General features: G+C 35.3%; 1 protein-coding gene across 1 annotated transcript in view; it reads right to left on the bottom strand.

Moving 5' to 3' along the window:
- LOC108368510 (uncharacterized) overlaps positions 1-12231 on the bottom strand; it is a 41935-nt gene that overhangs the window by 9759 nt on the left and 19945 nt on the right.

Genomic DNA, 12231 nt, shown 5'->3' with positions numbered 1-12231 from the left:
ACGCCTATCTATGTATGTATGTATATTTATAATTATTAACAAAGTAAATCAAAGCAGAAAAAGAAGAATAGAATTGTGGTCGGTGCTATTGAAATATTACATCATCATAATGATGACGTTGAAACTTCATAATAGTCATTGGTGTCGTTATCGACACCAACATCAACGCCAAGAATCACCAAAGCAACAAAATACCAACAGTGGCAGCATGAGGCTTAAGCTTATCAGCTGTTGGTGACGAATGACGGTTGTTGGGCGCTTTTGCCACTATTGTTGTGGTGCGCTTTTGATGTGGCTTGCCGCTTCCATATTAGAGTTATTGTTGTTGTTGCGTGCGTGTGGAGACATCAGACACGTTGAATGTTACCGCAGTATTTAGAGCAAAACCAAAACCTGCATTTTCGTACAACGATTGTTTTGCTTTGAAATATCCGCTGCAATCTGCACAACAACACTAAGAATAACTAACACTTGAGTGGCAACAAAAAATTAAAAAAAAAACAAAAAAAAACATTAAACACAGCAACAATAATACGTTACTAGTAACAATAGAACACATTAGTAAGACAATTCACTTTTGCTTAATAAATAGGCAGTCTTCAAGACTCAAAGCTTTTACTTTTGCCACTTCACATAAATGCCTTCCGCTTGCCGTTTGCCATTGCTTTGTAATTTGTTTTATATTTGTACATACATATGTTTATATGTATCTATGCTTGACTTATATTTAGCCCCTTTTACTGTTTTTTACTTGCTGAGTCAGTTACTTTGTGTTTATGTTAATTGTACCAGGATTGTATGCGGGCAATTCACTGCAGTAAAAAATTAAATTTTTACGCACGTCTAAATAAAGCACTCGCATGTCTTTTTACATATCTACATACAGTGGTCGAAAAAATTATAACCGCACCACATATTGACAAGTTTTAACATCTTATGTATTTTTCTTTTGCAATTAAATTTTATAAAAATATAGTTCATTCTTTAAGAAAATCCGTGTAAATCCAAGTTCCAAACTTTGTGTAATATTAAAAAAAAAATCAACAAACTTTCGTAAAAATTTCGAGCTTTTTAATTAGATTTCTTGGAAAGATTTTGCGTATGCAGTTTCAAATGGCTAAATATTACCGTTGATTTTTTTTAATTTTTTTTATCGACGTTTTTACGGTTTTCTTCCATATAAAAATAAATTGTGTTTATTCGTTATATGGAAGTAAATGGGACAAAAAAAATCTAAAAAATTAAAAATATTTTTTAGCTCTTTGAAACTTGCACTTTATTCCTTTGGAAGTCATTGGGCTACAAAACTGCATACTAAAAATCTTTCTAAGAAACTTTTTTGATTTTTTTTCAATATTGCACAAATATTGGCGCTTTTCGAATGGCATTGAGTTTCTAATCGCAATACAGAGTAGACTTCCTGGATTTATATAAAAATAACAAAAAAAAACGTATTTTTACACTTGTCAATATGTGGTGCGGTTATATTTTTTTCGACCACTGTATGTATTTATGCACAGATGTATGATTATCTGTTAACAAAAGTACCCAAATTCCTTTACGAACAGGTAGGAGAAGTAGCTATGAATTAAAAATTTAAATTTTTATGTGAAGCTAAAACATTTTTTGAAGTGCCTTTATCTGATTGAGAAGCATTTAATCTCGGCACAGTCAATGAACTTCTGGCACCGAAATGTTCTTTTGTACGAGTATGTGGAATAATTTTCTATGCTCCATTTAGTAGCCAGTTCCTTACATGCATAACTAAATATGCATTTATGTTTGCACGTATACACATACATACTTATGCAAATTTATACTCATTTATAGCATTTGTATATACCTATGTACATTAGGTTGCATCACCAAAAATAAAAAATAAAATTGCGGCAATTATAAAAAGTAATTTATTTTAAGACTTCTGCCAAAATATTTCAGAAAAATATTAAAACTTACGTGAGCTAGAACGATTTGAGAACACAAACCGCCAAAATCTTATTATTTTGATTTCTTTATAAAATTTTTTAACATTTTTATGCAGACCTTTTATGCTCAAACTCTTCTACCATCTGAAGTGATTCTTTAGAAAACAGATATTTTTAACTATTTTTTTTTTTTTATAAAAAACTCGATTTTTGGTGCTATTTTCGAATAGTTGTTTACGTAAATCTTAATATTTTTCCGAAATATTTTGTCAGAAGTCTTAAGGTATAATAAATTTTATGTTACCGATGGGAAAACAGTACCGATTTTTTTTTTTATGGAGAGTGATGCACCCTAATGTATGTATGTACATACCTATGCCAAATTCCGCTATGGAAATAATTGAGTCTTGTCTTGTCATGCATGCGAGAAATTCTTAATTTAAGTATTTGCACTGATTATAAGTACAATGCTTGTATTTATACAATTACATAGGCTACTTAAATAGAAAAAGTAATCCCTCTTCTACAGTAAACATTTAAGGACTTTATGCCAATTTTACTTTGATTAAATATAAGACTTCCCAACAGTACTTTAGAAAAACGAGGGGTCTGTAATTCAGAATATTCCTATAGCTCTACGCAGAGACACCGTTGAACGCTTCCCGGTTTAGGTTAGGTTTTACAAAGGCATGTGTGAAGCTTTCATACTTTCCAGCAGGAGGCACATCCCACTACTTGAGGTCCGATAGTCTCACTTCCGTTATCACTGCCAAGCTGGTTAAAAAGGCGAATTCCCAAGTGCTTGAGTTATTTTCTTTTTGAACCTCGGCCAAAGACTTTGAAACTTCACAGCCGTCTCGGTTAATCAATAGGTAATTTGTTACGGGTTTGATTTACTTGCAAAATTTCCTTCAGTAAATCACAAACCGGTTGTTGCAAGGACTTATCCATCTCGCTGATCATCTATTTCGTTTTCTTCGATTTACTATGTTCATGATGCGAAACTTTCCCGAATAATTCAAAGACACTGCAGTCGTCGAGCAGGCGATGCGAACGTTTGATATCCACGTCGCGGCACCGACTAGCTTCCAGGTTTAAGAAGTTTAAAAGAAACAGATTTTGGTATAAGTGAACTTATATATATATAACTTTCCTGTCAGTCAGGGATTAGGTCCAAGGGTAAGGTAATTATGAGGTTTTGAATATATATAAAAAATGAATTTCTTGATTATTCGTGTTTTATTATTTGACACATTTTAGGATGTTATCGGGACTTTGTCGAGACTTTTCGATATCTTTTGAGAACTTTTGAGTTCGCATGTGATTTTTCTGGATTCCTTCAGGGCTTATCGGAATCCGGTGAGTTTTACTTTTCAGGACTTTTGAGAAATTTGAGATTTTTGAGGGACATTTCTGGATTCATTCAAGTCTTTTCGCGATTTTTTTTTTGGGGTTTTACCCCAAACTTGGCTAGAGTTAATTAAATTTTTTCTTAAGCGATACGCCACGGATTTTAAAAGAAGTGCTAACGGATGTATTTCTTAAAAGGAAAAAAAAAACATATTCACCGTTAATAATTATGATATTTTCTGAATTTGACGGCCACATAGTCGATCGTTGCTTTTACAAGGTAGGTGATCCATACATAAATGTCCATAATGATCTATATGTATACAATTATTTGCTGGTGTTTTTTAAGTCGATTAATAAAGCTTTTATGTTGATAATTTTACTTTTAACTTAAAGCCAGCAATTTCAAAGTTCGTTAGTATAAATTGGGACTTAGAAGTTGTAACCGCTAATTTGTTACGCTTTTTTTTTGAATTTTTAATTAAAACTAATAACTTTTTTGACATTCGCAAAATTTGCTTAATAGTCTTCATGGTAATTCAGTTATGTTTGAAAATAATTATGACTTGGAAATGTCCATTAAATTAAGGACTTATGCTGAATTGTCTCTCATACATGTCTCATAAATTTGGTGATAAATAAATATTTGTATATATTTACACAAGCCAACCAATTCAACATTTAATGCACATTGACATATTTAAGTGCACTTAAATGCTTAAATGGATTAAGGCCAACTATGGCCGGGAATGTACTACTTATTGTGAGTAATTTGCTCAGCAGCATGTTTGTGCTTCAGCGAAGTGACCTTAACATAAAAAAAAAACATCATCGAGTATTGCCAGTGACCCAATAATATGGACAAAAAATAAATAGAAGGTAAAGCAATGCGACAGCGACAGCGACAAAACACTCGATGGCCAATAGCGCATTCGCCTTAACTGTAATTTAACATTAACATCGAGACGCTGTTGATGGCCATAGAAAGCGAGCGTGTTGCTTGTATTTTTTTTCTTAATTTTTTATTTGTTTGGTACGAACGCACTTAACTCACTCAATTTAAGACTGTTCAGCTCTGGTTCAATGGCAAGTGCGCAGTGTTTAATAAATTAAGAAATTCAACTAGCTATTATTACGTCAAAAAAGCACGAGATGTAAGCGCAGTGATATGTAGTACCTACATATATATTGTACATAATTAATAGACGATGCACCAACAAGCTTGAGCGCTGCGCAAGCGCGCCATAGCTGTCGCTAGCGTGTGAATGACAAGATTGCACAAATACAAATTCAAACAATGGTGATTATAGCAAAGAGAGAGAAAAATACAAAAAAAAAACCACATAATAACCAGCAACAAAGTGTGTAACGGTGCTTTTCTTTAATCATGTTGTTACCTGCAATGTTGTGTTTGCGCGCGTTTTTCTCTGATTTTCATTTCATTATTAGATAATTGCGTCCATTTTGATGACTTGCTTTAATTTTCGTTTCGAAAACCTATTAAAAACACCGTGACATTCACTATAATGACAGCAATTAATTGCTTGAGCTGCTGTGCGCCGATTTGGATCTGTGCCGCTGTTGGGGACACAAACCGTTTGGAGTGCGCGCCTCTTTCTTCGTAGGCGCCAGTGAAATTAGATCAAACTGAGCGATGCAGGGAGAAACATTACGAAGCTTTACATAAACGATGATTGAGCTACTTTTTTGTGTGTGTGTGTCTATTGAGTTTGTATGCAACATGTTATGTATGTATGTATACGCATATTAGTTTATCTGGTTTCTATTCAATATAAAATCGGGTTGCAAACTGTTTAAAGGTAGCTTTCCAAGCATTGCGATGACCCTTTTGCTTGTAAAAAAAAATAAAAATTAATTTACTTGCATCATCTAAGTCTTTGAACCCTTTTTGTAATGATCAGGTTACCGCTAAAGCCAGCGAAAAAAATTTAAAAATCCCCTCAACTCTCTTAGTCAATCACTCCTGCTTAAGGGAAACTTTCTTGACCAGTACAAAATCCACACGTTTTGCTTCAATGCCACACTTACCTAAGTAGTAGCCGCATGAGCTTAAAATTCAAAGTATTCTGATGTATCGGAAATAATAATCACAAAAAAAAGGAAAAAGAAAGAATGTTCAAAACTTTGAAGGGCATAGCACAGCATAGCATAGGACCACTCTGCGGTTAACACATCCCAGGTACGGGGGGCCTTCTAGTCGAAGAGCTTGGCGAGGTTTTTTCTCTCTAATCCATTTTGTTGCCTTACATATCCATCCCACGAAACTTCTTGCCAAAATCACTTGGCTTTCTATTTTTATGACCGGATCAAGGTGTCATACGTCAAAGATCAGTTTGGCTAGAGCATTTCATGAAATCCTCCGTGAAGATTTCCGGAGCTGCTAAGCCTTATCCGTGCACAGCGGCTCTCTGTCCGGGAAGTCAATCCATTTCTTTCCACAGCCCCTACCGTAACAAATATCACGTGACGACTGAGCTCGAGTACGGAGAAAAAACTCCTAAAACGAGCCACCAACAATGGCACCAAAGTATCTCCTATTTATTATGAATAGCCCTAAGGGTAGTTCCACTCGAAAAAGTAAAGCAAGCTGGCACCTTTCCGCCCTGTGCCCTCCGGTAATCTGCTCAGCACCAACAAATCATGGTCTGGTGAACTTGCTGCGGGTAGACCTAGGACCAACTTGATGACCGTCTCTAGAACCAAGGACTTCAACAGAATCGATCACTATGAAACCACCCACAAATGCTGACGTACTCTAGACGTCTCACTTAACCTATAAGGAAGGATCAGACCTCATAGTAGCACTTCGCGAAAGTGCAAGGGACCATTGGGTAAGCGAAGTTGATAATTTCAAATTTAATATCGAATCTTACGAAAGGAGCGTAAAGCAATTCAAGGTTACGATAGATCAAATAGCCGGAGTGTACACAGGAGATCGTCTAAAATTCATTGAAGCACGTGAAGTCCGCAAAGAGTATGGTTACTGATGTGAAGTAGTATAAATTAAAAAAATTTTCCATTACATTAAATCATTCTCTATCGACTTAAAACAGAAACGAATTGTTCTTCTATTAGATGATTAATTTACTGGCTGTTAAATCCATGGAAATTTTTAATCTAAGCATTTAATTTCCTTATTATTCATGCACTTTGAGTTTCTGCAGCCCAAACGATAAAAAAACGGGATAAAAGAAAATCGTTAAGGTACAATGTTGCATAACAAAAAGCATAAAACTCGAAAGTAAAATATTAAATTGTAGCGTCGCGAATTGCTTACAATTAAAGAAAACATAATGAACAATGTCCAAAGCAAGGTGTTTGTGTGAAAATTTTCCAATTGCTACTATTATCTGCTATCTATACTGTCAATATTATGGCGGGTAGAGGTGTTAAAGGCCCAGCTGAGTATAGTGGCTTGACAAGTCTGAGATGACAATTAACAATATATACATACATATGTACACTCACAAATGTACATATGTATGCATTCGCAAGTAACTGTGACTAGCGAAAGTCATTTGTGCAGGGAAATTGGTGGCACTTTTAAGCTTGAACAAAATAAAAACAAAAGTACAAGTCATAAACTAAACAAATAAACAAGCAGTGTACGCAGCTCAGCTTCATGTCAATATGCTGGAAACATAAATAAAGGAGACAACAACTAAAAAGCATACAAGTATTGTTCAAGTAAATATGTATGCATATATCATATATCACCGTTGATTTGATTCAGCGGTTCCCAAACGATTCGAGCAGAATGCAAATTGTCACTCATAGCAAAGTGACCTCGAACGAAGAAAATTTAAGCAATAACTTTCGGCCACATACCCAAAGGTGGTTCATATGCGGCTCGAAAACTGACGAAGGTATAGGGGCAGGAATATAAGGTCTTAAGGCGAAAATATCTATCCCCTCAAGGAATTACCCTAGAATCATTCAAAGTGAGGTTTATGACATTATAAATTTGAGATTGATGGCGAGTTTTCAGAAGAAACCACCGCCTTCTAGCCTTTCGTTAAACTGCTTCTTCGCGGCTCTTCCTTTCACCTGTTGCCTTACATCCACTCGTTCTTTGATACACTTTGAGTGGAGCAAGAGATGTTTGAAGCCAGATTAAGAACGCTGAGGTTAGTGTTATCAGGGATGACGACAAAGCTTCCAAGAAAATTTGAGTACTCAAAACCTGAGCCAGTTAAGCTCCTAATGATTTTAAGTCTGACCACCGCACATACTGCACCAACGGAGCACTAGCGGGTTAGTTAGGTTTGATTCAGACCCTAGGATTTATCAGGGAAACCTACCTCGCATCAGTAGATCCGCCTGATCTCGATATGAAAAAACAAGGCAGTCCAACCTATCCAAAGGCCACACGATATAATGGTCGAACCATCTGATTTAAGAGGCACAAGTTTGGAACATACTGGCTTCTATGCATACAATTTCTTGAGCTTAAATAAGCTGCAACTGCATACACCTAATCAGCACAATGTAACGCAAGTCCAACTTTAACAGAGACGACGAGACATGGGTCTGCTACCACTTATGGCCAGCCACTTGACAGTTGGTGAATTGTGCAACAACAATAATAGTAGCAGCAGTAACAGCATTGACTTAAGTTGAAGTGCAGAATGGCATTAAATAGAAGGCGAAGGCGAAATTCACCAAAACGAGACATGACAAGACAAGGTAAAAACAAGCAAGCTATTCACCTAGGCAAGCAGCTTCAGATAGTAGCAGCATAGCGGTGGCAAAGACTAGTTGCGAGGCGAAAAAAAAAATATGCACAAATAGGATGATGCAGAGAAAAAAACTTGCTTTCTTTCATCTTTCATCCTCCATTTCGCTAGCGGGCGATAGAGCTTTACAACGCATCCATCCCACTGAGGCGCAGTAGGGAGTCGAAGAAGAAGAAGTTGTACTATAGTTTGGATAGAAACTTATGATGTACAAAAATGTACATATGTATGTACAAATATATAAGTATATTGCAGCATACGTGTGTGTATATTTATGTTTTAGCAAGTATGAATAAATAAATTGGCAAAGGGGCAACGTTCGACAATTCATTTTCCCAAGACTCGTTTGCCTTGGGAGTTGTTCAACATGAACTGGCAGGCGACTGCGCGATGTGCTATCTTTCTGCTGGCAGTGGGGCGAAGGTGGTGACATGGACTCACACCCATTTGCAAAAGTGTGTACGTGTGTGTGTGTGTGTGTGTGTGAATGTGCACGGCATGTGCTTGTGCGTGCATGTACCTCGGCGAGTGAGTGTGTTCATACTTAAATACATAAGTATGTGCCCGCTTTGGAGCCATTTAGTGCTGCCTCAGCTGTTTTTTGGGTGTAAATATATACAATATGTACATATGTGTAGATATTCGCATTTGCATGCAACCCAACTGCTTACCACGCAAGCACTAAACGCAATCGCTGGTGTAGGCTGGCGTTAACTTGAATTGCGGCTTTTGTTCTGGCTGCCGCCGCCAGGAGGCATTCTTCGACTGGTTTTCTGCAAGTACACGTAACAGCGAATTGGGCGGTTCTTTCGATAGGCCTTATTGCATACTACATATATGCATTGATTATTGCATGCCTCCGTCTATGTACTTACATATATTTACTCTTATATGCGAGACATGTTCTTTTGCAATGTAATCGAGCTCGGCATTAGTTGATGCATCGTAGATTTGTGTGGCAAATAGTCAGCTCACGTACATAAATACATAGTGGGGCGCATACCAAGACATGCATTTCTAAGAATTTTAATTGAAATTCACCTGAAGGTGTTTGAAAAAATTTTACTGTCACTAAATACATTTTTACGGAACGTATGTACGTATGCATTTAAAATAATTTGGTATATAATAACTGTGGTAGTGGTTATGGTTAAAAATTAAGCGAAAATCAATCACTGTTTCTTAATGAATCGCTTCAAATTCAAATACGCTAAATTACACTTTATTTTCGCCTTCAACTTCGTGTATACGAACACGCGTCGCTACCCCGAGGGTACTGCGCAGTCGGCGTCGCCTAGGTCTGGTTGTAACCATAACCATAACATGGGCATCGTATGGGATTTGTGGTGGATCGGAAGCCGAAAGACCTTAGCTTCAGCTTTACTTTGGACACGAATAAACTGTAATGATCCAACTTAAAGCAAAATTCAGTTCTTGAAGAGACCGAGGAAGCCAATGTGGGCACGATATGTTTTTTTTTTCTTGGAACTAAACACAAACAACCGACGCGCAGTGCTTCCCGTCCATATAAAATGTGGGCAAAAATATAATAATGGACGGATTTGAATCAAAATTTTCTTCTCAGTAAAATTAAGGACGCTAAATTCAAAAAAGCAATTTGTTTATGGTTAACTTTCATACTTTCACTGTAAATGCAGGTTGAAGTTGAAAATTTGGGTTCTTGTGGCTCTTACATAGGTATGTACACATAGTTCGTTCTATTTTCAAAAGTGAAGTGTCAAATGACAGGGCTTGGCTCGTATGTAATAAAGTTTTTTATTTTTGAAACGGGCTGCCACCTTTTACAAATTTGATTAAAATTATTTAATAAGTTAAATGAATTAGATATTACATTGTGGGTATAAATTAAACTAGTTTTGAAAATACTTTACTTCTAAAAGACACGTAGAAGGGTTGCCACATAATTATAAAACCAAATTCGCTTTAATTAAGTGTATAAGGTACATATCAGTATCAGACAAATGAAAAAATTGGACATATTTAGCAAGAAATAAATAATTTAAAAGGAATGTAATCAGAACAAATCACTGATTGACAACGTATGTATTTGTAATAAAATAACAATTATGATGGCGTAAACCTGTGGTTTGACGTAATTATTATTTTAGTTTAACTAAATTTGAGTTTTCAAACAGGTGGCAACCCTCTTCGTAATATTTTCAAGCAAAACCTTCATACACCTCTTTCGCCTGACACCCTTATGTGATACCTATCTATTTCAATTACCTAGTTCCTTTAATTCAAATGAAATTTGATTTTTTAAACAGATGGCAACCCTCTACATGTAGTTAACACATATTTCGATTGATACCCATCTCTTAATAATTCATTGAACCTATAAAATATTTGAATCTAATTTTTTAACAATCTAATTTTTTAACAGGTGGCAACTTTTACAAAAAAATAAGCCCTCTTTTGTCCACAGAACAAGCTTTTTAATCTGATACTTAATTTTTGAAAATAGGACGAATTGTGCTGATCTGATGGCACTGACAAAAAATTAAAAAAATATTTTATGCATTAGCCTTAACCTTGTATTTAATTGTATTCCAAAATTTGTATTCCTGTAATTCCATACTGTCAATATGGAAATAAAAAACGTCAAGCCAACATTTTATTTCAAAGAATATATTTTTGACATTTTTATCCGTGAAGAGCTTACGCATGCCTAATTTGTCGATTTTAGTGGCTTTATGGCGGTATATAATTTATTTTTTAGGTAAATTTCTGTCAAATTCTTTTTAGTGGATAAATTGTCTTTACCAAAAAACTAAACACGTTCACATTGCAGATAACGAACTTTTCGATTTTTGGGCACTTAGGCGGCACTGTGCGACGGAGAAAAAATCACTTGTCACTTTGTCGGGTTTTCGGTGCGTCGTTTGGACTTAGCAAATTTGCCTTTCATTGAATATAAACAAGAAAAAATAAAACAAATACCTTAATCCTATTCGAAACGATGCATTTTTAATATCCCCTATTTCCTATCGATATGTAAATTCAAGATAAATTATAATCTCATTCGAAGCGCACTTCGGATATGTGAAGTACGCAACAATTTTCAATCTTTGAAGCATTATGACAGAATTAACATAAGATTACATGGCCACAGGGAATAAATAAAATTTCGCATGTATTTTTTTTTAATCTATACAGATTTGAGAACTCCAACTTCTGAATGGAATTCAATGGAAAATTCCAATGCGTGCTCAATTTCAATGTCGAATTCGTTTCTTTTTCGTTTTCTCGATTTCCTTCTCTAAAGCCATTTTCAGTTTTTTTTCGATATTTGTTTGTTTGTCTGAAAATAATTTAGAGGCCTTATTGATTTCAGAATTCGGATGAATAGTTTATCTTCTTATGTTGACCGACGGCTAATAACCACCATTAATAACTAGCGAAAATTTAGTAGAAAAAGCATCCCCTTTAGAGATCGCAAGCAAAAGAAAATGGACAAAATTCCCGTTAGTAGGAAAATGTTTTCCAAATGCAGCATTATATCGGAAGTAGTGCACACTATTAAACTGAAAACCGACCATTCATTAAATATTTACTAAAAAGAAAACACATTTAAGACATTTTAAAGAGAGCAGTAAGCGGGGCTCATTCAATATAAAAAGTATAATGGATGTATCCTTCATTAATGAGATCTGTGCTAAGCAAAAAAAACTAACTCAGAGTCATTTCATAACCTAATTTCTTGGCTTTCAGTCACTAGCGAAAGGGGAAGCCCTTTGCGTCAGTGCAACGGTAATAATCGGTTTCATCAACATATTGAATAGCGTTAATTTGAAGTATGTTAAACATACATACATAAGTGTTCGACAATTTTTCTGAAAATAAACTAATGTTTTTAAAAATGCCACGGATTAGGTCTTTAGGCATGCAGATATTATGTCAAATTAAAACTTTGAGAGTTGACAGCTGCTTAATGGCCTGCAAATTTTACTAAAAATAAGAACATATTTTTTAAGAAGCTACTGATACGGGTTTTGGAAACGCTAGTAACGACAAATTAGCACCTTTTGAGTTGACAGTTGTCAAGAATCTGAAAATTTCCCAAGAATTAAACGTACTATCTTTTAAGGCTCACTGATCTGGCGTTTTTTTACCACATTCAAACTTTTTCGATTGTCAACCGCCAAATAAACTGTTGTTTTCAATTGAGTTATACAATA

Source organism: Rhagoletis zephyria, unplaced genomic scaffold (genome assembly GCF_001687245.7).
Source record: "Rhagoletis zephyria isolate East Lansing unplaced genomic scaffold, Rhagoletis_zephyria_1.1 Rzeph_scaffold_03159, whole genome shotgun sequence".
In the NCBI taxonomy this organism is placed as follows: domain Eukaryota; kingdom Metazoa; phylum Arthropoda; class Insecta; order Diptera; family Tephritidae; genus Rhagoletis; species Rhagoletis zephyria.
Note: the sequence above shows the minus strand (reverse complement) of the source record. Positions and strands in the feature narration are given on the sequence as shown.